The following is a 26,720-nucleotide window of genomic DNA, read 5'->3' as shown; positions in this document are numbered from 1 at the left end:
TTTCAAAAAACATGGCATTACCTAATCTTAGGTCCTTCTGTGGTCCAAAATAAGCTTTACTCGTGGATCAGTATTATGTGACTGACATTTTTATGCCCCTCATTTGCTGTACACAATCTCTGCTGTGGCAACAAGGGACAGTGCCTTGCACATTAGGGTTTACTGATGTACAAGCCCCTCCAGAGGAAACTGCCCAGGGAGAAAGGAGCAACGACCCATGCATTAGCCACATACAGAGGGCTGAGTTAAAGCACGTTGCCATGCCATCAAACCTTCACAAGAAATTATCCAAAGGAAGGTTAGCAGAGACACTTTGGTCCCAGGCTGTGTTTGCCATCAGGTTTTTGAGCTAAAAAATTGAAAGGCTAGAGAAGGCCATGAAAATTCAAGAACCAGTAGGTGAGAGGGAGGGGCTATTTGCCAAAGAGTGGGTCAGTGGAAATCTGCTCGGATCAAACCAGTAAAACAAACTCACCCCATGTCATAGTTTCTATTAGGATATTGCACCCACGTATCTGCATCTGATGCACAAGAAAGCTGTGATTTCATTAGCAACCCCTTAGTACCCACCTTCAGTACTGTTGTGGATACTTACAAGCTTTGTATGAAGTTGAAGCTTGGCTATAAGCTTTTTGATTATTGGTAAGAGAAAGGTCCATAATATAATCCTGTAAAGTTTTATTCAGTCACACTTCAAATTCAGATTTTGGCACACTTGTCTCCTCTGCATTCAGAATCATTGGCATATTTATAGCCTTTTAAGTCTGTTTCTTTCTAACTTTCAGTCTAAACAATTTCTTGAAAACACAGAAATATCCATGACAAATAAGAAGATATCAAACATGATCACAGGAGGCTTCATCCGATAGGCAAGAAGAATATGACTATTATGCTGTTGTCCAACACAGAAGCAAAAAGTCATTAGAAAGGTATCTTGCAAGTAACGTGGGCTTGGAAAAGAATCAAGTTCTCTGAACATAAATGGCTTGAAAATGAGAAATATCATGCTTAGACCACTAATGCAAAGCTTTTTTTTTTTTTCCTACTCACAAAATAAAAAAAGGAACTTCTGTTCAAGACTCCAAGTACCTTTAACTGCCTTTGCTGAAGAAATTATTAAAGGTTTGTTTTTCCTCTTTAAAATTATTTTTTTTTCCTTCCCCCTTCCTTTAAAGGGAGTCTGTCCTGACTGTCTGGAGAGAGTGGCACTGCTAAGGCACTGAGCCGGCAGAAGGCAGGCTGCCTCCCCGGCACAGCAGAGTCCCCATCTTTTTGTGTGGAGAAAGGCAGTTGTGTTGTGGCTGCTTTTCAAAATGGCTATAAACCAACGCTGGGGTTTGCATCCGAGCAGCACACCTCAGAAATAATTATTTTCTCTTCCCTCACTTGTAGATTATATTTAAGCAGAAAGCAAATACAGCCCCAAATCCTTGCAATTAAATGAGAAGCATGTTGCTATAGCTCCAGCTGCTTTTGCAGAGACGTTTCAAGGAAACTTCTTATAGCAGATTCTTCATATTACATCCAGTTTCATCTGCTCCAGCAGCAGGTGGAGCAAATTTAGGCAGCGAGGATAGCATTGTCATTTCCGTATTATGGTCATTTTTGTGCAAGTCCCTCTTGGGAAGCTAGCATGAAATAGTACAACTCCACCAGACCTTTCTGGGATAATATTAGTTTACAATAGCTCTGATTTTCAGGCACATTACCTACCTACTAGTAAGATGTGTGGAAACAATTATGAGAGATATAATGAAAAGACTGATGTGGTTCTGTATTTGTGATGTTTTCTTGCACCACGTTTTGCCAATTTACAGATGTCTTCCTTATTAACCCTGTTTGCTCTCACAGTATCATAGCTAAGCTAGAAGCTGGTTCCTGCTATGCTGATCTATCACTTTGTGCAACACCTGCATCTGAAATTGGACAAGAAATACAGATTTACTACGGAGTAGCAGCAAGCAGCCCGCAGTACTGAACCTGCAATCTTTATGAAGTTGGAATTCCCACAGGGTTTTGATTGAGGTGTGCAGAATTCAGTTTCAAAGGTCATGCATGAACAGAAACATAGTGAGGGCAAATGCCAGGAGGGACTCAGTGGTCCTGAGAACACTCCAGGAATGTTAAACTGTAACATCATACACTAACTTAAGGATACCAGGAGTTACACTCTCTCTACAAAGAACAGAAATTAACTGTCATTTTGCTCTCTGTTCACTTATTTCCAGCTAGATTATTCATTATTTGTTAGAACAGAATGAGAAACATTCTTCCATCCAACATGAATGTGATTTAAAAAATATTTTCCCCATTTAATTTGGAATGAAAAATTCAGCTTGATTTTTTTCAGTGAAACTATTCATTTTGTCTTATCTTTTTCAATTTAGACTTCCATTTACATGTTTCAAAGAGTAGAGTTTATAAAAGAAATTGTTCAAAGCAGATGTTTCAACAATGTCAAAACCTTTCCTGTAAAAATGATTAAAAAAGACAGGATGTGATAGGATAGTCTCAGAACAAGCCCTCTCCTGCAAACATGTTTGATTTTAATGAATTATCGTTTTACAACAGAGACATTTCAATAAGAAATTCTTGATTAATTCCTCCCAATAACCTCTCAAGAAGGAACATCCTTTTACTATCTATGAGCCTGGAATTACTGAGCAAGTATGCTGAAGGGTGCTAGAGACAGGTATGTGCTCAAAGCCACCTGGGTACTTCTCCTTCATGACACACTCTGGTAACCTCAGAGGAAGCACAGAGAAAATACTACCCTCCAAACGACAACAGAACAATGCAGTCCACATGCCCTTGACAAATCAGGACAGAACAAAGAATGTTGTATTTCACTTGTCACTCTAATATCTTTTTGCACGCTCTTCAATGAGGAATACAAGAAGAGTACATCAAGTGGCTTTAACCATTGTGCATTATCTTGTTCTGAACCTGTATTGATGATATACATAAAATGTATTAAACTTATTCTTTAGAGCATGGCTGTATGTTCTCTGCCCCAGGATGTGAGTTGGGAGCATGTTCTCCATCTTGAGATTCCACTCTTCATTGGAGTGCACTGCCATTAAAACACTGAGCCGCCATGAACATGATAGCGTCAATTACATTTCCACGATGAAAAGTTTACACTAGAGCTGGTGTAACAACACATCATGCTGTCGACTTTCCATGGTTATGCCAATGACTTGGAAAACTGTAAATTTTTTGCAAGAGGATAAGACATTTCCTAACTGCAGCCTCCAAGTGTCAGTGCTGCAGTTTACTTTCTTCCCTCCCCACACCTGCAACTTTCAAACCCACGAAAAAAAAATGCTGCAACCTGCACCCAAATACAGGACTCACTGCTCACTCCTGCATATACCTTTCTTCTCCAAGCAGGAGGACAGAAGTCTCCACATGGCTTAAACTTTCTTTCAGTACGGGCTTGCTGACTTTCATCGTTTTTCATTATGCAGCAGCAAAGTATAGCAAAACCTTCACAGACTACAGATGCCATTAATATAAAAATAGAGAGAAGGGAAAGAAAAAGATCTTGGTGACAACTATATGATTATGAAATTCCAGAACTTTGCCAGATGAACATTAATATAGTTCCAGAGGGTCACGTCCGCAGTTTTGTTGAACAGAAGTTTGTACAGTCAGATGACAATGTGTTGCACACATTTAAAACATTCACCTATATATTTTTAAGCCAAAAAGTATCATTAAGGATACCTGTCAAACCTTCTCTCTGTAACCTTCATTCATCTCTTGAAGACTTTCTGCAAGATTCTCTTCTGCTCTTCAACTGAGATGAAACAAGCAATTACATACTGTACTCTGCTGTGTTACTGCTCATCAAAGAGACAAAGGAAGAAGGCACACATGGGGCCTCAGATGGACAGATGAGACCCAGAAGGCCACAAGCATCAGTGGTGTACCTGCTTCCATGATCCGCTTACATTTTGTCTTAGAAAACACGTTAAGAACTCAATATGAAGAGTGACATATGCCTACTCATATCAAATGCAGAAGCTTATTATTTCTTAGGGTCAGGCCTTGAAGACAATATAATTTCCATAAGGAAACAATGGCAAACCATTTATTTAATTTATTCATCCACAGTAAAATAAATGACTGTTTCTGACACCTCTGTTAGACTGGAACTGGTCAGGAACTGGTCTGGAACAAAGGGAACGAATCCTACTGTTGAGAAGACTGGGGGGAGGGGGAGGGAGTCTGGGGGGTGACACACGATGGGGACACAGACAAGCTCCACAGTTAATCGGAAAGCTGAAGACCAAACACTCTTGCTGCAGAAAGCACATACCTCACACATACTCCTATCAACAGGAAAGCAATGTTGACTACAACCAGTGCTCACAGGGAAATATTCTGCTCACTGAACAGCCAGCCAGGTCATTTCCCTGGCTCTGCATCCAATTTCAGCTGGTTGCAGAGGGTATATTATCTTTATAAGTGCTGTCCATAAGACCTGTGTAAATGCAGTATCTGGTTTTAAAACAACCCTCTGTCATGATAATATCATCTAGCAAACATCAAAACAAATGCACATCCCACCAACTAACCCTCAAGAGAGCTGCGCTTAGAAGGAAATACAGAGCTCTGCCATTAGATTTATGTTGCTGGCTACATCTACTGGATACTATCAAGGCCAAGTTGTAATCTTCCTTACAGAGGTTCCCCCTCCCTTGCAGGGCAGAACTCCCTTGGTTTCACTGGGACCAATATTTGGCTCTGGGAGCACAAACTACAAAGCAGCAGCCAGGCCACACTGCTGCAGCTCATACAGCAAACAGCAGAAAAGGAAATGAAGAAGCTAGTACTGCCAGTACTTTCTAGGGGGAATGAAAAGGTCAGCGTTTCACAGCTATGTCCTGCATATAGACACGTATGTATACATTTGCAAGATAGTTGTTCTTTCCTCCTGCTGTGCTATATGTTGTTCTGTACACACAGCTCTCCGCTTTCTGATCGCAAGCCTTGAGGAATTACTACTGGAACAACTGTCCTGGACATGAGCATGATTGACGTGGCTGTATTCTGTTTAATCACACTCAGACACAAAAGTTTCACATCCAGAAGGACAAAAAAAAAAAAGCTGAGTTCAGGCATAAGGAGCTGATCTGGACCACCACCACCTTCCCCCTGTCCTAGTGCCAGCACACTACCAGTGCGTAAGCCTGACGGCGCACAGGCTTGTTTCTGACACCTTCTGGAAGAAAAGCAATAGTTAAATAGGCATGAAGGCCCCTACTGTATATCACTGACATTTTTATAGTACTGGAATCAGGTGGGCTTTTGCTGTTTCATCTATATTCCCTTGTTTGTTTTGTAATAACCAGGCTATTTTTAAAAACAGTCATCTGTCCTGGATATTTGGCTTTGAATGCAGTACATGAATTAACTTTCAAGCGTGCATATTTAACAGCCTGCAATTATTGCAGTCATCTTTCCCTACAGACCCATTTAAACAAATAGCTCCTCTTTGTGTACAGTAAGCTTCCCTGAAACCAGCAAACCCGACAACACAGGCACGGAGTCTAATCGCAGGGTCTTGTGCAGGGAGCAGACAGGAGGCAGGCAGAGACGTGCACAGGGCTTCAGGACTCGGCGCTGCATGGGTTCTCCGTCCGCTGCTGTGGTTCAGCAGAAGGTTCTGGCCTAGAAGAGGTACAAACAACAGAGATGATGCCCAAAACTGTGACAGTCATCTGTGAGCATCTACCAGAGCCCGTAAGCATGTGCTTACTGTTAACCCCTTCTTAAAGTCTTCCTGATATCAAAGGGACTGAGCATGTGCTTGAAGGCTCTGTTGAGCGCACGAACTGAAGCACATGCTTAAAAGTGGTCAGATGTACTGCAGTCTCTATAAATTGAAAAGTTATTTTTGAAGGCAGCAATGAAAGACAACAAATATCTTCCAGAAGGCTTAGCAGAATACCCTTAAAAACAAGATTCATGGGGTCAGTGCAACTCACCATAAACCCAGGATTTACTGGGATCATATTTCGTTAGAAATCAGCCTGTATGCACTGGAAAGGAAACAAGGCAAAGGAGTTTGTAGAGCTTTAAGAATAGTTTCTGGTATCTAATAGGAAAATATTTCTCAGTTGTATTCTTCACTACAGCTTTGGCTTTTTATTTTGTTTACAGTTCAGTTTAGCATTTTCCCCACTCTGAGTTTTTTTTTCTACGTCTTTTTCCTAATTCAATGCAAGTTCCTTAAAGGTGGAGGGTATTTGTTACATACATAACCCAGCTGGATTTTCAAATTCAGTTTTGTAGGATTTCAAGAAAGAAATACATTGATTTATTTAAAGAGCTGTTGGGATACTGAATGTACGAGGGCCTTTCTATACCTAGGGGAAAGAGCTCCATAGCTACTACAAAGGAACTATTTCACAATACCCCTTTCAGTGCAGTTCAGTTGCCCAGCGCAGCTCCAGACCTATCTCTGCAAAATAAAAGTCACTTTAATTTTAGATTAAGGAGTGAAAGAGGGATAACTATGCTAGCACAGTTAATTCTGCATCAGCTAAGCCACAAAGAATTTTCCCTGGCATAAAAGTATGCCCGTTTTTTTAACTCCACTTTTTAAGGGAAATGGCCACTAAATCAATGTTAGGAGAGCAGGAATGTATTTTGCAGTCTCTCTTCCACACTGACTCCATTGCATGAACCTATTGGGACTGAGAAATGAGGGTTAGGCAAAACAGTAACCATAATATTTTCCAGAGCGTTAAGGAAATTTGGGATTCTCAGTTTCATTTGAGTGTATTAGTAATTCTTAGAAACGAAACTTTGTATGACAGTGCAGAAGTGAACATTCTTTTTTAATGAGATTTTCATCCTTTGATCTCATTGGTTTCTGTTCTCATTTGGAAATCCCAAATATCTTTATAGCAGATGTTCAAGATGATACATTAAAAAAATTGAATAAATTAAAAGTTAAAGATAGCAATAATTACAAGTACTCACAGAAACTACCCCTCACTGTTTGTTTCCCATCGTGTAGGAGCTATGCTAGTTGTATTTGTTCTGAAGGTGTTGGCTTGGTTTTCAGAATGTATCATATAAATCAGAGCATGTGTCAGCTTCAGTGGGTTTCCAAGTCTGGCTAGCTAAGAAAATGTAGCATGTCAATAGGGCACACACGGACAACACAACAGGAGGTTTGCACCTAGTCTGACGTAGCCAATTTACTCTGAAAGGTGTTTTTGCCGCTCCCCCCCCCCCCTTTTGTGCCTTTTCCATTCAGCATTTTCTATGAAAAGAAATCACTAAACTTTCTGCTGAGAAAAGCTCACCTGACCCTTTCCTCTCACCTTCCCACTCCCAAGTAGTGCCCATTAATTGTCCTATTCAGCAATTCCCTGCCCTTTACGATGGAGAAAACATCTATTATCCAAGCAGTTTTCAGCGACCTTGGCCTCACTGTGGTTGTTCAGGAGGCCTCCAGAAGACAGATGACTCTGACTGCATGGTGTGAACTCGGGCACTGCAGCAAACACCCTCTCTCAACCACCACCGAGTCATTCGTCTTCTACCCAGCACCCATGGGTGACCTTGAATTTGCCAGAGTGCTGTTGGCTTTGGAGACAAAAGTGATGACTTCTTTTCTTTACTGCTCTCTATACCATTTGGCAGACAATGATTTATCTGTCATATTAGTGTTTCCTTTTGTTCCCCAAGTAAACTCAGGGACAATAAGCAGAACCATGAAGCAAAACGATATAATCATATTATTTTTAAAAGCAGGTGTGCCATTCTCATTGCTCTGCAAAGATGATTCACAGCACCTCTTTATCAGTACTCATGTATATTTGGTCTTTGTTTTTCCACCCCTCATCATGCAATAGAAGCATTTACAGAGTTTCAAAATAGGCAATGAAGTCTCCTCCAAGGCAGTTAGCTACTTCCCATGCAGTTCTCATCAACATATACTCCAATTAACACATTACCATATTTTTAAAGGGGCAGAATCTGTGCCGTACTATCTCAGCTTCTAGACACAAACAGCATAGCCGTATTCCCTGATGCTTCATTTGTTTAATTTAAAAACAGAAAATGGACATTTGTTCTCACTTGGACAAATTGCAGCAGAACCTCAGATACACGGTCTCTTTGTGAGAGGAAGTCTGACATACAGATGGAAGTGTATTCAGCTCAGGGACTATCCCAGGGGTATTAGCCTGACGTTATTGCTGTCTGTACACACCCATCAGAGCTCCAGCACAGTTCCAGAAGCCTGACTTAAAAAAAAAAAATTTTTTTTTGGCCATTTGCAAAGCTGTCTTACACTGGCAGCTCTTGGCCCAGGCTAACTGCCCACTCTTCTACTTAGTCCTCTAAGATGTGGTTTGGAGACAATGTGGAGGAAGCTGGGAAGAACTAAGAACGTTTGCTATCCTTGTATCGGTGTTATATGGTACTGCAAGCTGTTCAACGGCCGGTGTCAGGCACAGTGACCCTGAACTAGCACAGGTTCCCATGCCTCTGCCAAGTGACACCTCTATTGACAGACCAACAGCAATTGCCTGTAGTAAAAAGAACAGGCTATATAACCAACAGCTGCTGACCTACCTTTGTGTGTGTGTGCGCGTGTGTGTGACAAGCTTACAAATAACAACATCAGATTTTTTTTAAATGTTCATAGGCCTCATTGATACTTAATATTTTGTTACACTGAACTCAGGCCTTGCAGCCTCCATTGAGTTTAATTGGATATCATGTAGTAGACTGAACTAAAAAGAAAAATAAAGAATTAAAGTATCTTGTAACATGCCAGGGTGAGAGTACAGATTTCTTATTGACTTTCCTGTGTTTTGAAAGATAAAGGGCAGAGGACAGTGTGTGTTCCCCATTGCACTGCTCCGTGTTTAACCATGGGCCACGCTGGCACCCTCATCCTGGTGGTTCAGAAATGGTAACAGCAAAGCATACACAGGAGCTTCCCAGCCCAAACCTGCTATTCCTGGCTGTGCAGAGCAGAACTTTATTGGGAAACTGTCCGGTTGTCCTCCACTTGGCCAAGTGCTCTCTGGTTCTGAAAAAAATGTACTTTAACAAGCCAAATACTCAGACAACCACATCTCTGCATAAATTATATAAGGCTGTATTGTTTTCAGCATACAAATTGGGTCATGACAGGTCTAAGCATGGTATAGAATAAGGCTCAATATTTTACCTTTAGCATTTTGTACAAGGAACTGCACTGATGAGTCAAGAGAAGCATCATGTTCCCAAGGCTCTCCTTCTGCAAAAGGGTATTACAAGAAAGCAGCACTCAATTTTCTCTGTAAGACTCAGCTGCCCCTTCAAACGCTCAAGGCTGAAAGCTGTGGCAGCTTCCATCTCCTTATCTTCTAGTGCTTCCTGCTCCTTATCAGGTGCTTACAGACAGCAATACGATGATAGAGAAGCTGCTGCTAATGCTGCATCAGAAAGCAAAAGGCAGCGTGTATGTGTACACACAACTCAACCAAGCCAAGCTCCAGTTCCCCACCTGCTTTTACGAGGCCAACAAATCAAGAACCAGTTGAAATTACACTTGCCTAAACCTTCAGCATTTAAATTGCTCTCCTGCCAGAATACACACACAGGAAATTTGATTAACTCCCACTCCAAAAAGGGCAACACAGCCCTTCAATACCTTTTCACTTAATAATGAAAAGGATGGGCTGCAAAAATACCTCAAATAATATTCAACCCCTAGATAGTGCTTCACTTGCTCTAATTTGTAGAACATGCCTGTCAAAAAAGAGCTCATACATCACGTAGGAAGAAATAAACGTTGACACAGTGTTTGTTATATGAATACAATCTGCACGTGCAACATCAACCACATTGAACCTGTTGCCACTTAAAATCTCAAAGCAACACGCAGAGTCAACTATAGTTAAACTCCAACACTGAAAGGGAAATAAATAAGCTTCCAAAACACACATTGTGTGCATGGAACTCCACATAGATCTCATAGTCCTGGATATCTATGGATTGCAGGAAAAAAAATCTTTTTCTCTTTTTTCCTGAAATCTGTAGTACAAGGACTGTATGGGCTGTCGGCACACTACCAGATATAACTCACGTCAGGCTTTTTCCTTACAGGATGGCGAAGTCACCCTTCAGTCATTTAAATCAAGTTAATCGGGAACAGAAACGTCAGATGTCCAAGCACTGTGGATCGATAGATGCTGTCAGGACAACTTACAGATAGGAAGCAGTTACTGAACAGCCAACCCCTCATGTGTTGCAAAAAATGTACATTTTTTAAACCCTCAGAGATGACTAATTAGGAAAAACAAGTACAAAAAAAAAAGAAAAAAAGACCTATCTGCACAAAGAAAGGAGTGTGCAAAGAATAGTTTCATACAGACAGTTCTTTATTGAGAACATGAGTTTTCTGTTGAGGTGAAGTGGAATCTAGATCAAGATCTACCCCCACACAGCAGTGAGCCATCTATTCCCACTTCAGCTGAGTCATCAGAAGGCTTCAAAACTCTATAACCTTCCATCTAATCCACACATGAGTTAGAAGGAAAACGTTATTAGAGTTTAGTTACAGCCTTCCATGGAGGACTGCTACCAAGTCCATGAAGGCTTGACCTCCAGATTAGTTTTGCCTTAGTAGAGGAACACGTTATTCAAACTCTTCAACCTGTTAATGTCACATACGCTTCAGCAGCTCTCTCTTTCCACAGCGGCGCTGAGGTACTTCTTGCTCTGTTAATACATTTACTAACCTGTTCCTCCCCCCCCCCCAGATCTTTTCTTTATTTAAGGGAAGAATTCTCTAAGTGCCTTTGAGATGTTTTGTCCCTGTTCTCAGAGAAAAGGGGACAAGGATAATGAAAAGTATTCTACTTTAGTCTTGTGTCTTGAGTGCAGACATTTGATGTGGATGCAAATATTCTTGGCTAACTTGCATGAAAAAGATAAGCATGAGTTTTCTCCATATTGCAAAGTTCCCATTGGAAGTTTATCCCAATCCTTGCACATTTGCCAATCAAGCAATCCGTCAATCGCTACCATACTGCCGTGGTAGGCAGGAGGAGGCTGTGGACTGGTTTTCTAGCACGCTGACAACCAACCTGACTATATGCAAGGATTATTTGTGTTAACCATTATTCAGATTTTACTTCTAACATGCAAGAATCATGATCCATTAAACCTACCTAGGCAGATTTATGCATTTCTTGTGTGTCATGTAAACCAGCCCAGAGAGGCCCCCCTGAACTTCCTGCAGGAATGTGCTGTTTGGGTGACAGAACAGTTTGTAGGGATTGAACCTGAGTAATCTCTTTACCTTCAGATCAATGAAACTCCTGACAAAGTAACGTAGAGTTCAAGGAATCTGGAAAATATCCAAACCTGAGCCATAATCTTTCTTAATTGAGTGGAAAAAAAAGTTGGATATTGCTCCACATCCAATCTGATCTCATGTGATGACTGCCATGGCAGCCTCTGATGCCATTTTGATCTGAAGTACGTGCATAATCTGGTGGGTGCCGGGAAAATTGTTTTCTAGTGGCACTGCTTGACTTGGGCAGTCTGCTGAACCAAGGCACCGTGTATGAGTTACTGCTCCTCTGGAGGTACACCTGGTTCCCAGTACTTCGGGTCTGCTTCAACCAGAGCCTCGGGTAAATTCAGATGAAAACTCCCATGGCAAGTTATCTTGCCACAGCTTGTTCAGACATTAAGAAATTGAGAGCAGAAGATAAAAACCAATTGCCTCTCTGCCCAGGCACTGATGATTTGTTGAGTCCCTATAGCTTACAGCTAGATTTTGTTTGGCACTAACAAAAAGGAGAGGAGCTCTATAATGATTAGTGTTGAGCAAAAGCCACCTCAGAATTTTAAAAAAGCACTGATGTGGGTTCAGGAAACAGCCACTAGGATTAACTATGAGATCATCATAATAAAATTACTTTACCTTAGGAAAAATTAAGCTTTAGATCTAGGACTTAAATCCTACAAATTCTTGGTACCCACATGGAAGCCTTTTGCTATAAATGTAGTTAAGAAATTAAATTTTTCCCAGAGGATCATAAAGCAACTATTAAAAATAATCAGTCACAGAGGGCATCTCATTAAGAATTAAGTTGACATAGATTTCAATTAGTCTCATTCCTAACTAACAGAACAATAGCCCTTCTGGGGCAGACAGGCAGATCTGAAGTTTTCTTTGATTTCCTTTTTCAGATCTTGAAGAACTTGACAAAAACATCCATCCTGAGAAGAAATGATCCAACTCATAAAACATACCAGCGCATTCTTAAAAACAAAAACAAAAAAAAACAACAAGGGAAAAAAATTTGCAAGGCTGAGGTAGAGCTGGGCAATACAAATCAGCCAATATTTTCAGTAGAGGTTTTATATCAACCTGTATGAGAACGTGTATGACTAGCCTGGTACCCTGACACAGACAGCCTGGGAAACATAGGAAGAGGGGAAACCTCACTGCTCATCTGCAGCAACTTGCCAGCCTCCGTGGAGCTGCAGCTCAAGGGGCTTCCTGAACTAACAATGATTCCTTGTATTCAATTATTCTTGACTACTTTTTCTTGATAAGCTTGTTCAACTGTTTTTTGAAGCTACATTGAGTGTTTTGCTGTACACAACGTTCTGGCTGCATGCTGTAAGGTTTATTAAGTTCGACTTAAATTCAGAGCGGGACTTGCACTGTTGAGGAACAATTCCTGTATGAATTGGTTTGTAAAGTTGTTTTTCAGTTCTTCCTGAAATCTAGTGAAGATTTTCTCTCTCTGTCTGAAGATGATGCAGTGATATTTGTCATTGGTTCCAGATCCAAACCTGGCAGAGAAACTCCATAATGGGGTCGGGGAGGGTGGGGAGATGAGGTCAAGTGGGCACTAATGAAGCAAAACGATGGGTCAAAGGTAGACACAAATACACCTGAAGCTCAATTTAAACTGCCAGTCTCACTCAAGTCCCTTCCTGCCATCGATCATCTTTTTTAGTCCTCCCTACAGGCTTCCTGAGGAGGTCACACCAATCCCAGCCAGTGACAAAGAACAGCTAAACTCCAGACTCAAGCCTCCAATTCGCTTCTGTTCCCCAGTCAGGAACAAAATTCAGAAAGTGTTTGTAATCTACTATTATTACTATTATTTTTATAATTATGGGACTCATTCAAGACATTTTTAGTATCTTTTAGATGCAGATTACCATAATGAGACAGTAATTGCCTAAGCACTACCTGTAGCAAATTAATTGTCATTTTAGGATTATTTTCAGAATAATCAGTGTACACTATTTTTTGTAAGCAAGCTAAAAAGCAAATTCATCAAATACAAACAGTATTATCTAGTAAATTCGCACTAATGCACATGATGCTGTCTTCAGCCTAAATTTCTACTTTTGCAATGCTTTAAGAGAAGGCAGAGATGTAACACAGTATTCAACATGCATTACTTTTTCCCCTGTGCTTGACTCACAGACAGTGTGAACGCATGTTAGCTTCCAGCTAGGAAACATGTTATTTCCTTTTAAACTATAAAGGTGCTTGCTCTTAATTCTACAGATCTTTCAACAACAAAGATCACAACCACTGTGTTACCGATGAGTGGTGCAGCAGGAGAGGATGCTCTGCTGCAGTCAGATAAGGGCCAGGTGAATCAAAAGCAAAGGTTACTAACCTAGAATTTTTAAGGAAGCCTGCTTAATGTCAGATATTGCAATTTACAAGCTTCTGTGATAACACCTTCGCAAGAGCTAGGTAGTCCTTTAATTTATTAGAAAACATGCTGGCCTTTTGGATGAGATACAAAACCAGAGGCTGTTAAAAAGACTATTCATTATAGGATTATTCACATTAGCAGCATTTCCTCTCCTAGTTTTGGTGACAGCGGTCACAGTATTGACCCTAGGTCTGGTACAAGTTCGATGACTTCTATTAGCAAGCATGTATTTCACATTAATATGAATCATGAACTCCTGCTAGTGAGCTAAAACAGAAAGTAGCAGGAACAAATGGCTGTAAACAACTGCTTGACCAGAGATCCCAATCTCTCTATGGCATTCTACAGCAACAAGAGGAGCTTTGGCACATAGACAAAGCTCGATTTAGCAACAAGTCCTGCAGTTTTGGTTCCTTAAACTGTCTGATAAGGCAGCCCACATTAGGGTTTCATGTTTTTAAAGGTCTGACTCAAGAACTCCCCTGAGTTGGGCATCTAATTATCAAATGATTTGAACAACTGACTTAAAGAGAAATGCTCGAGTCTCTCATTTACACCTGACAAAGATTCCTGAAATCTCTGATGGTTGCAGTTAGCGGTGTCAATCTGTGTCTAGGATCCAAGTAGTGGGGTTAGCTAGCGTTTCCTACAGGGAATACAATTAAATCACCTCTCTAGCTTTGGCTCACTTAGTAAATTCTTTGCACACAGTAAGTCTATAAGTCTTCTTGCTGCTCACCTTAGAAATCATATCACTAGTCTTCTAACACATTGCTGCTGCAATCCACCTGCACTCACTTGCAAGGTTTGAGCTGAGCTGTTCCTATGTATTTCTGTGCTAGACTTAAGCACACTTCTAAAATGTGCATTTGTAATGCATCAGATTGTCACAAACTGTCAGCGTAGCAGAACATCACTGCACTGCAAGTTACTCTAATTGCTTATTTACGATCTTTTTGATGGCAGCATTTATAGCTATCTAATTTGCCAGGTAAGCCGCTTTGGCAGCTTCAACTCTGAAGGAAGAGAACTGATGAGTGAAGCCTCAAGGCAAGATTCAGACACTGTGAGTAGGGAAGAAGCTGTAGAGCTACATCTGATACCCTGACTAGGTGTAATACGTGGGCAGTGTAAAGAGGGAGGATGGTACAGCCACCAAAGCAACAGAGAATAGTTAATGCCTTCTTCACGTCTTGGTCCAAGAACCTCAGCACTTCCATGCCTTGATTTGTTCATATACCTTCATGTATATACACACACACTCCTAAATACGTATTTTATCACATAGTTTAACTTTTTACAACTGCCCTGAGTGCCCTGGAAGGGAGAAAGCCTCACATACAAATGTCAATCTCTGCTCTCTAACAACTGCTGCTCCTGAAAAACGCAGACAGTTAGACAAACTGATTTTTGTAAGGAGGTCATACATTTGTGACCATACACTGTGTCCCTTGTTAGCCTAGGCAATGTCACATTATACTATGAAACTTTGAATTATTTTGGAGAAGCTGTTATAGGACAGTGTTATAGAACACTGTACAATCATAAACAATGAAGATAATACAGTCATCCTATTAGGTATCAACAGAATACAGACAAAATCCTTTACTGTTGTATATACGCAGTTCTACAGTGCGAGGGGAGACACAATACAGGGATATAACACCATTGACCTGGTAAGGGAAGATCTTGTGTGTCATTTCTTTAAGTACATGTTAGTGTCCAAAGGGAAAAGGAACAGCAAATTGGACTACTAATTTTAAGTACAAAACATGCATATGCTACGTGGAGCTTAAACCTGTGACACCAACTAGCTTTGAATTTAGTGGTTTTGCTTTTAAGAAACTAATAGTGACAAATGTGACAAAGATAGTTTTCCACTGGATATTATTGAAAGAGGAATAACAAATTACAAGCTAAAACAGATTTTATTTGCTTCCAACCTCTTTCCCCCATCTTTATGAAACAACAATAAACGAGCTGAATTAATTCAGAATTCATGTTTTAAAAATATCCTGATAAGATTTTTCCTTACACTTCTTTGCAAATCTTTCATTTTGAACTACACCAGTTTTTAAGCAAAAAAAAAAAAGTAGAACTTATATACATTAATACAAATTAAAACTAGCATTGTATTTACCTTCATGTTGCAGAGCATCCTATAAACAGCACAGTGGCAAAGCTAGGAGATTGAAAAGCATTTATGCCTTCAGAATGAGAATTTCACTTGTTCAGGCTCACACCCCTTCAATTTATAGAGGAAACATTTACCTAAAGTAAACACCTCAAACATCCAAAGTCATCTCTGAATTTTAAAATAGTTATCAGGCCATGGGAAAGGATTTCCAAGGCAGGAGAACCAGGTGTCCATAACATCATAAATAACCCACCCCTGCAGCCACACCCCCCACACCTTCGTACCAGTAAATAACAGGCTGTATGCTAATTAACATCTATGCATTCCTTGCTGGCATTGTTTCAGCCTAAACAAATGAATTCCTTCAGGGTGATTAGGATGCAATTTTCTATTTAAAACATACAGAACGCATGCACATACAACTTCAACATCCCATACACCCTGTAACAGCAAGCTTTACCTGCAGCTCAGAGAACTGCACCAGACGAACACTGTTTTAGGTGACTTGAGTCAGCATCTGCAGGGCAGCCGAAAACACGGCCATGGATTTAAGAGTCATGATACCGAATTTGCAAGCCTCTCCTTAATCCCCCATACAGACACAGACATACATTCACTGTCAAAGAAATTTGGCCCAAGTGCAATATAGCTCACTGCATCCGCTGAACATACATACTGAAAGCTGCCTGCTGGGAGACACTTCACTGATATGCTTGCTCCTTGTTTATTCTGATCAAAAGAGTATTTTGCTATAAATCAGTTCTGTGTTTTACAGAGTTAAGAAAATAATTTTTCTTTCCTTTGAAGGCTACTTGCTTGAAAGATCAGGCAAGATTTCACCAGGTCATGAAGATGCCTTCCAGTGCAAGAAAAGCTTTTCATTTTTGCTCATGGAGTTTTTTCCTTGTATGCAAGCACATATTTTAGCAGATGCATTGATTTGTGAAGTGGTAAGTACCATTTGCCTATAATTAAAGACTGTCCACATAGATTAATGTGCATGAATATAGAACACACAAAATAGATCGCAGTGAGAAATGAAGAAAAATGCCTGACCTCTTTGCAGAGCAAACAACTCACTTTCCCCGATTTCTCTGATGACACACTGTTTGCTTGGAACATACCAGTAGTACACATTGCAATTAAATACAAGATATTTTAATCAGCAAAATCATTAACAGCAGAGGCCATCTCCCATGCCCCGGGTTGTGAATGGTAGGTTTTCATTTACTAAATGAAGATGGTCTCACTGAGACAGAGATCGCATTTTGAGAGGCATGCTCTGGGGCACCTGTGTTATCAGTTAGCTTCTCTTGCCAAATACAGCTGAAATCAAGGTCAAAAAAGCAAAAATCTCTTTCTCTCTTGGAGAACAACTTGACCTCTCCCACCTGTGAGTTTTGATCAGTCTGAGTGAGCTGACCTCTGGTCTTCAACAGTTTGTTTGAACAAGGCTGAAGAGCTAGGAAGTAATCATCTCCCCTTAAGAAGACTGCAACATCGAGGCAGAGAGAAGTGAAGCCACTTAAGAAGTTACCCCTCTGTGCTTCAGCATTTCGAGTGAAGGGATTGCACCAAGTCCGTCTGTCAGTGGGTGGCACAGCCAGTAGAATGAAGCAGAACTCCGGCTCCCAGTTTTATTCTCTTGTCTCCATGCTTGCAATAATACCTTACGCCATCAGCAGGCCTGTGCGAAGGAAGCCAAACGAGGGGCAGCGCCGCACACACTTCAGTGAGATGTGAAGAGGAAGAGCTTAGCAGGATACACCAAACAAGACAGGAAAAGGGATGAGAAGGCAATAAGAGGAATACCAACACTACCCTAAATATTTTTAAAGATCACTTGTGTTCAGAAAAATAAAACTTATGTATAGAAAGAGGCAGGCAAGAGATGCTATGCAGCATACCGATCACCTGGATAAGAAATGCAATACTCTTTTTTCATTGACACAATTCTCCTGAAGTAACAAAGCTGCGAGCTGTGGGGCTGAGTGCCCACTGCCTGAAATCTTTCCTCCCTTTTGCAGTCTTGGCAAAACTCACATAAGGCCGCTTCTTTCAGGTCTTCCTTAAAGGCTCTGTGCTACTTTGCTCATATCTACTGCACACAGACACTGGAATAACAGGTGTGAAGGCCTCTATCTCACCTATTAATTTCTTACCCTTAAGGGTAGCACTAAATCAGCTACTTCTCTCAATTTTCAGGTTGAAAAATTTCTAAAGTTACACGAGGTTACAGCCCCAAACATACAGCAACCTCTGGGATTTAACGTTTTGTTTCTTTCCCCTACTCTATCTGCAGAGAAGTCATGCATATGATGTACACCACTGCATAGAGATGTGTTTAACCTCAAGATCTTGAGTTACAGAGGTAAAGGCGTACCTCTAACCATCAAGCATATAACTGTCTCCTCATCACAAGCTTCTCTCCCCTCTTGCTTCCTCCTGTTTGAGTACCCTGTGGAGCAAGCCAAGGGGATGCATTTGCAGCTCCAGGTTCTTCTCTCACTAATACGTGCTCACCCAACTACTGCCTCAGCACAGCAGTTTGCAGAGCTGCTCCTGAGAAGACAAATGCCGTCAAAAACACAGACGCTCAGCAACATTGCTCTTCTGGAGCATAGAGTTACTTTGAGGAGAAACGCAGCTCTTCAATTCTTTAAAGGGAACAGGGCAAGAACCTCAAAGTTGTAATACTTAGAAGATTTACGGTTTTCCTCCTTAAGAAAACAGATGCAAACCCAAAGTATCACAAATACACCCTGCTGCTGACATCATTTTCTAAGGCAAGATAACCTGTCTGACTGACAGATCCACAGCCACATCCCTGGCTTTGATTCAGAAGGCTGTATTCTCAAGGGCAAGCCATTTGCTCAGCTGCTGTTAGGCTACAGCTGATAATTCAAGCGCATTCAGAATGTAACATTTGCCGAGTTCACCTCTGTGCTTTTCATGACGCTGAGATACGACGCTTTTCCATTCATCAGGTTTGTCAGCTTCTTTGGGCATGGGCAGAGGCTGGGAGACTTATCTCTGCTCTAAGTAAAGAAGCCAAGATCCACACTGCAGTGCGCGCAGCCAATTTCCCTTTCTAGTTATCTGTGCAGAAAACGTACCACCAGAAGCGCACTGCCGTGATGAGCTCCTACAGACTGCCTTACTTGAAAGCAGCCTGCCACCTTCTTTACACAAGACACTTGAAAACATATTATTCCCAGGCAAAAGATACATTACTGTGAGAATACACTTACTCTGAGTAGGATGGTCCTTTTGTCTATTAAAAACAATATAAGGTATCCAGCAACCAGAAATTGGCTGAGGGTTTGACTCACATAAGTAGCACAGTTCACTGCTGCCTGCAGAGACAAATGTTAAAATAATCAGACCTAAACAGCATCCATGAAAGCCAGCTCATCCTCAGTGGAAACAGACAAGCCCAAGTGATACAGATATATTTTTTCAAATGAGTGTTGTCAAGCAAATTCTTTACAAACCAATTTTTATTAGGTATGTTTGCTTATATTATTTCAGGAGAATACAATAATACGAATACAGAGATAACCATTAGCATATTTAAACAATTTATATTAGTGAGTAAATATTAGGTTGGGCTACATTTTTGATTAAGATGAACCAAGGCATTAAAACCCAAGCATTTGAAGTATTGGTCTGATTGATTTTGATTCCCAAAAGGAATTCTCAGATTCAAGAGACTGTTGACCATTAGCAGGAAACAAGAAGGTCAGAGTAGAGCTGAGAAGCAACCTCTTTAGTCCCTTCTGTCCTTGATGAAATATAGATATGGCCTATCACAACTGGTATCTGTAGGAAACGTATCTCCTTAAGAAAAAGGACAATCTCGAAGCTAAAAAATCCACACTTTCAGGTAACCCCCAAGCAGATATGTTCTTGTAAAGTGCACAATGGCTTATGTCAGGGAACAGATTTGTTAACAACAACAACAACAACAAAGTGCATGTCTGGTAAGTGGAAAGGGAAGAAAGTATTGGTTAAGTATGAGAAACAAAGGGAGAACCTGAAATGGCGGTAGCTGAAACCTTAGCGCAGTATGTGGGAAAACATTTTTTCATCATAACAACCAGACTTATGGCTCTGTGGGTTAATGTGTTTGATTAGATTTCTGATTACCTAAGTTAAGATGGGTTGTATTACTGCACATCCGATAAACTTAACAGGGAAGCCCACAGCAGGCATTTAATTAAGCATCATTTTGTCTTAAACAGCTGCAGAATTTGTGTAGACAGGATTCTCTACTGCATTACTCAGCTTCGCACACATCTCCAGTGACATCAAAGGGAGTTGAACTGAACTCAGAGTAGTGAAAGGGAGGCTTAGAGCCACTATTTTCATAATTTTGCACAACCACCTGCCCCTTCGCCTATAGCTCATACCTTTAAAACTTCTCGAACCAATGAGAAAGGTCTTTGAAGGCCTTAGGTTCTCATTCAATTCAAGATCTTTATGCTATACTTTCTTTCAACAGAAATTTTGCCTGTGTGTGGCTGAACAACAACAAAAAAAGCAGACAAAGTACCACCAGTGAATGTCCTCGCATCTTCTGGACCAGAACTTGGTCTGTTGTCTCCTTGGTTGCCCAGAGTTGATATAGTATGTGTTGCTGTCATTTCCCTCCCTATGTGACTAAAAAGTAGGAAATGTGCACAACAAAACGGGGAAAAAAAACAAAGGTCAGCAAAGTGCTACTTGGAACAAAGTGAGTAAGTAAAAGCACAAGCTCTGAGTCTCCTGATGTGTCCTTATCACCTTTTTTAGATACCAGTAAACTGTGTTTCGTCGGGAATACCAAATAATGTATTTTAAACTTATTTGTAAGCTTGCTGAGGATGGTATTCGAAGAATGAATCTGTTCAGCATAAGGAAATTACAGTGGAGAAACTAGTTACAACATACTTGTAAATTGCTGACATTTTACAAAAACAAACAAACAGAAAAACATTGCAGACTTACTGGAATATTCTCCTTAAGAAAAAAAAAAGGGGGTGAGTTATCAAACTTGGGATCACTATGAAAGTCTAAAGAAAGCTGCAATTAGAGATTTAGTGATGCAACACCCATATTAGCAGCTGACATGTTCCAAGTATTAATTAAGCCATTCAAAGCTTTTGTTAGAAAGGTATAAACATAACCACGCCTGTTTTACAGATAGGAAAAAAGGATCAAAAACATTAATCATTGTCATTACCTAAATTTACACTCAGAAGTATGCAGCTCCAAGTTTTATTTTCATTCCTTTGTCTCATGCTTACCAGATGAGCTCCATTAAATTTATTCTACATTCATGATTCCATCGTCTCAATTCTGTGTGGATACAAAAGTGGACACATCAGTATCTTACAACCAGAAATATAAGAACTATTTTTATTTACACTCAGACACACAGAGGACCAGCAGGACAGGGACATGGACAGAGAGCAGGCAAGCTACCTAACTGTACAGTTAATACACAGAGCATGCTGTGGTATCTGAAGTGCAATAAAAAAAGAATAATATCAAAATATAATATAAAAGATTAAAAGCACATCAATGAGCAGGGAAGCCTGAAACCCATTTAACTAAATTCACAAGTTGGTCAAAAATACCTTCCTCATCTGTAAAAGGGACAGCTACACTCCTCTACTTCATCAGAGGGCCAAAAAGAGTGCAAAAGTAGAATTGTCATAGAAAACATATATGCGAGTAGAATACACTTAATGTATTTTCCCTGAATTCAACAGTCAGTCACTTGGTTTTTCTAAATCTAATTGAAAGTACTCTCACTGTCCTGCCAGAATTACATCAGATTTTCACTTGACTTCCTTTCCAAACAGCAGCAGGATGGAAGCTGTAAATTCCTATACACAAAATGAGACGCAACGAAAGCTTTCCTGAGAGTACGCTGAAGTCAATGCGTTTACACAGAGAAACCAGTCACAGCAGGGTAAAAAGTAAGATATGCAACTTCGTAACTGAACCTCTTTTAATACATGCTAGGTATATTTCCTTTTATAACTTGGAGGAGCTGCCATAAAAAGAAGCAGTTTAAGTAATCACAAAAGAAATAAAACTAGAATGAATGATGACACAGGTAGATCATATATTTAATTTGAAATTTAGTACTGGAACTGCCTGTACATATCTGAACCATCTAAGGGTGTGGAAAAGATTCTGTAAGAGCCATCAATCACCCTGTGAGAATGACATTTTTTTTTTTAAGTACAGTTTTTGTTGCTCCCCTCTATCATATGCCTAAGTAAGTCCCAAGTAAGCAACACCGCTCCTAAGAACAATTACAGCTACTAGAAAATCTTCTAAAAAGCATTGTCTACACACACACACAAAAAAAAAAAAATAAAAAATCCGTACTCTAGTGCTGGTCCTGCTGCAGCACTGAGCAATCATGAAATTCAACACCAGGGAAAAAGGAAAGTTCTTATGCGGCCAAAAGGTTCTTACTATTATCATTCTTTATATACACGCACAAACTTTTTAATATATACACAGTGCAGCTGTTCTAACCTAGAAGTTAAACGTTTTAAAGAGGAAAAACACTCCTTTAAATAAAACAAGGGACTTGAAGAAGGCCCTATTTCAACAATTTTGTATTCCAGTCTAGAAGCACTGACATTACAGGTTTAGACATACAGCAAGCACTTACATTCAGCCTCCTAAACCCAGATGTATCGATAAAGTTAAAATCTTACAGGCACAAACGGAAGGCTAAGTTCTATCCTGATTCCTGATTTAGTCACTGATAAAAGAATTATATTTGTCAACATGTGGCACATCTGGAAGAGTTAGAGCCATGGACCGGATGGGGAGTAAATCAGGACAGAATTAGACCTCTTGAGCACACGGCTGTATGGCAGCCAGATGTGCTCTCTGTCAACAAACATAATCCCTTTCGAGTCATTGACTCCATCACCAGCAGAAGTGGCATTATTAGCCAATGCTGTGTATGCAGTTTCACTAATGTACTCCCTTGGTCTCAGGGATAAACATGTGCATAATCCTGCGCTGCATGACTCCCACACACTAAACAGGAGTCATGCAGATTGGTCAGACCACCCAAGCTGAAGGTCAAAGTGCAACTTGTTAAATGTCCAGACTGCAAATCCCCTACTCATACTGGTAAGCAGTCTCCTTACTTCCAGTTCACTGAGTCAGTGGGTAACTACTTGCCAGAGGATTCATGGCAGGGCTTCAGAATAGCAGAGATACCTTTATCTTAAGAAACGTGAAGGGAATAGTTGAGACAGTAGTGATTGCCATAGGCTATGTGACAGGAAACCGGAGCAAAAGAGACAGAGAAGTCATAACTATAAATATCACAGTCATCTCACAGAACTGTCTCTGATGGATACCCCTGTCTCCAGGCTGCAGAAGATACTTGCAGAGCTTGTGTCACCTTCCATGTTCTGCGATTAGAGCAGCAATGATTCTTCTTTGGAAGACGATGACAGATCAGATGACCTTGCAAGCTCTTTTCTAGTACATGGCTTGATATATGCTGCTTCTAATTTTCAATGGCTACATAATGCACAGGAAAAGAGCACTGAAGTTCCTCTACTCAACATGAATGAAAAGTAGAAAGCTGAAATCACAAATGAAGATCAGAGTCCTCTACTGATAACCAAGCTAATCAATCAGCATTACATTTAAGCTATTGATGCCATCAGGACTATTCCTGGAGAAGAGTACCACCTCAGCCTGTCTAAAGACGACAAAATGTGACTCATGACCAAGTTATACAAGTATCACATGCATTCCAAAACCAAAATATTACAATGCAAAAACCTTCTAACAAAGAAGCATGAGTTTAAAGCTTGTTGACTGGCCCTGCTACTTCTGTGGATGCATAGACTGAGACTGCCTTGCTAACTGATAAAGAATAAATAAATAAATAAATTCATAAATAAGTGAATTAATGCTACCTGGAAATGACTTTTATGAGACATTAACAAATATTTTTAAAGGTATATTATGCTAAAGTTAATGACAAACATTGTGAGATGGACCAGCAAAACAAAACAAAACTTAGTGTGTTCAGTTGTCTGGCTTTGGAGATGGGAGATGTCTAAGTCTATAACATGACAGCTACTCTTAGACACATGAAGATGGCCTAGGTCCCACCAGAGATTACATAATGTCTTAGCTCATAAAAGGTCACCCCAGTACAACAGCCATGGGGTAATGTGAATTAGTCTCAAGCAGGTGAATTACGCTGATAGTTTTATTTAGCGGAATTTAATGGAAGAGTTTAACTTCAACAATGCCCTCAGCTGATAAAGAACAACAGAAGAGCAAGCCTTACTGTTATAAGCCATTTGAGATTTCCTTACGCATCAAATTTTTTAAAGTTCAATTCTAAACAAAGAACTTTGACAATTTCTCTTGATGAGAGAATTGTTCTTATCCCACGTGCGAAAATGTGTCATATTGATTAAGAAATGCTACAAAACTTCCTAAAGCATGCCTTAAAATGGAGCTACACACCTGACTCCTAAGTTGAGTCTATAATGCATTATCATTTCTGCACACTCTTCTGAAACAGTTGAACAGTTTAACTGGTTTACAGACAGCTAACTAGGGAGACAAACACACTGGGGTCTGGCCTACTCTGGATACACAGAGTGTCTTCTACTTTTAAAAAGACATATTTGTGGAGTTTCACAATAACAGTGAAATATTACTGCCTGGTTTAGAACAAATTAGAAAGCTGCCGACCAACACAAGCAGCAATGATTTATGCTGCTTTCCCACTGAAAGTTATTATTTTAATAGCTGGTATGAAATTTTCAGGACTATCTTTAAATTCTATAGGTTAAATACAGGTGTTTCACATGCAGACAAAGATCTACCCTGCTTTACATCTTCACTGGCCTATTGAGCTTTAGAACATTTTTTATTAGACAAATGACAACACCACTCTGCCATACATAAAAGAAATGCAAAGGGATTATTAGTCAGGGAAATCTTTAGCAAGCCAATACTTTCCTTGCTGCAGCTGTTTTCAGAATGGAAGTGATCATTACTCAGACTTGCCAGAATTCCTGAAGGGGCGGAAAGTCATTCGCAGTTCACCATTTTCTGCCTAGAGACTGCTGGAGTCATGATACACATGGAAAAATCAGCGTATTACAAAGGTTACACAGGAGAAGAATTCTGAACTGGACAAATTGGTAATTTTCATGGCACCTCCTTCCATATGACATAAGTGTTCCTAAAGTAACAGAAACTTTATATGATTTTTTTTTTTGTGCTGCCTGAACAGTCACTATGTATTTTGACTTTAATATTGCATTTTATTGCAGAAAAATAAAATTAGTGCCTGTTGATAATGACAATAGCTATCTGGCACGGAAAAATCCCTTCCAGGTCTGTGTAAATGGAAATAAGGATCATGCAATAGATGGGTATGTCTTTCCCTACAGAATTAGATCAGATGATTGGTATGAGAAGCAGCAGCACAGCAAGATAAAACGTATGCATAAAGAAATCACACTGGAGATCTGGAGTAACTTTGGACACTGTGCTCAGTTTTGCTTCTTCCTAGTACTTATCATGGAAAGGTGAAAAGGTTGAGGAAATACTAGAAAAATATCAGCCCTATTTAGAATACTTCCTCTGTGCACAACAGCAGCACTGCTGGCCATCATGAAAGGCATATATGACCTTCAGCCTTTAGCCTCGATAAAAACTGTCTAACTGATACTGAAGGATTTTTTTGGCAAGCTCTAGGACTGAGACTAGTGCTTACTGTACAGTTTGAGTTATATTAGGGCTAGCAGCAGTCTTGTGTGAAAAAAAACAAAAAACACAAAAACTTCATTGCACTAGGAACAACAGTGTTGTTGGCTTCATATGCTGCCTGCAATATCAGGTATTTAAAGAGAATCTTGAGTCTGAGAATTTTATACATAATTGGATTTCAAGCAACAAAATTAGAGAGAAAAAAAAGTAACAGTATTAGCCTCAGCTTATTTCTTCCTAATTTGCATCTAAGCAGCATCAAGCAACAGAGCTGTTTATTTTAAAAAAAGCCTGTGCTATTTCATTGAATAAGATTACTGAAAGAAAATTAAAACCCCCTTGGGTTAGATGAATTCGGCCTGAAACTATCACAAATGTGCCTTACCCATGAACCCGTGATTCAGGGACAGAACATTTGCAATCACCAGCAGTGAGCTCAGCTTCCTCCATCTACGGCTCCCAGAGGCCCCCTCCTTCAAGCCAGGCCTACACACAGGCAGGGCAAAGCCGAGGGAATTTGTTTGCCTTGTGCATCTTACCGGAGTGCAGCTTTAATCTCCGAATGTTTGCAAACTGCTGGCTAATAACAACGGACCTTGTATCTTCTCCATCCCCTGACAGCCATTGTGTTTTATTGGGGTTATCAAAGCAGGATTACCTGGAGCTTATCAGCACAAAGCCACCTACACAACATTAAAAAACAAAAAACACAGATATTACTAGCATCATCTTGAACTAATAGTGATTTTTCCAACTAAGGATTCACATTTGCTTGCTTGCACTAAAAGCTGGCTAACCTGCTGAAACAAGCCAATCCCACTATTCCAGCCTATTCTGCCCCACCTCTAACAGGACATGAGAAAATAACGCAATTCTCCCCTTCAAATAAAATGGTGCTTTTTGAAAGCACCAAAACCACTCATTTTATGGATTAGGGGGAAAAGGAATGGCTTCAGCTGAGGGCGTTGCCTATTCCACCCCTTCCCGCCACTTCTCCTCAGAGAACCAGGCCGGGCCCCAACCTGATGCCAGGGGGCGCCATCTTGTCTTCCTTCCTCACCCCTTCCACAGCCCCTGAAGCACCGCGGCGC

At 40.3% G+C, this 26,720-nt stretch overlaps 1 long non-coding RNA gene across 5 annotated transcripts; it reads right to left on the bottom strand.

Moving 5' to 3' along the window:
* Nucleotides 1-23: 23 nt before the first annotated feature.
* LOC106041080 (uncharacterized) lies at nucleotides 24-26,630 on the bottom strand. Of its 5 annotated transcripts, none has more exons than XR_010825734.1 (8): nucleotides 26,427-26,630; nucleotides 26,169-26,312; nucleotides 21,083-21,198; nucleotides 19,110-19,214; nucleotides 18,242-18,420; nucleotides 16,319-17,611; nucleotides 3,377-5,679; nucleotides 24-1,916 (listed from the first exon to the last, which is right to left on the bottom strand). It is a non-coding gene; the product is annotated as an uncharacterized lncRNA (long non-coding RNA). The 5 variants fall into 5 exon arrangements; XR_010825733.1 differs by lacking the exon at nucleotides 24-1,916 and having other exon boundaries at nucleotides 2,109-3,489; nucleotides 3,730-5,679; XR_007164980.2 differs by lacking the exon at nucleotides 24-1,916 and having other exon boundaries at nucleotides 2,109-5,679; nucleotides 16,319-16,375; nucleotides 16,915-17,611.
* Between the last annotated feature and the right edge of the window lie 90 nt (nucleotides 26,631-26,720).

Source organism: Anser cygnoides, chromosome 18 (genome assembly GCF_040182565.1).
Source record: "Anser cygnoides isolate HZ-2024a breed goose chromosome 18, Taihu_goose_T2T_genome, whole genome shotgun sequence".
NCBI lineage: Eukaryota > Metazoa > Chordata > Aves > Anseriformes > Anatidae > Anser > Anser cygnoides.
This window is presented reverse-complemented; position numbering and strand designations above follow the sequence as displayed.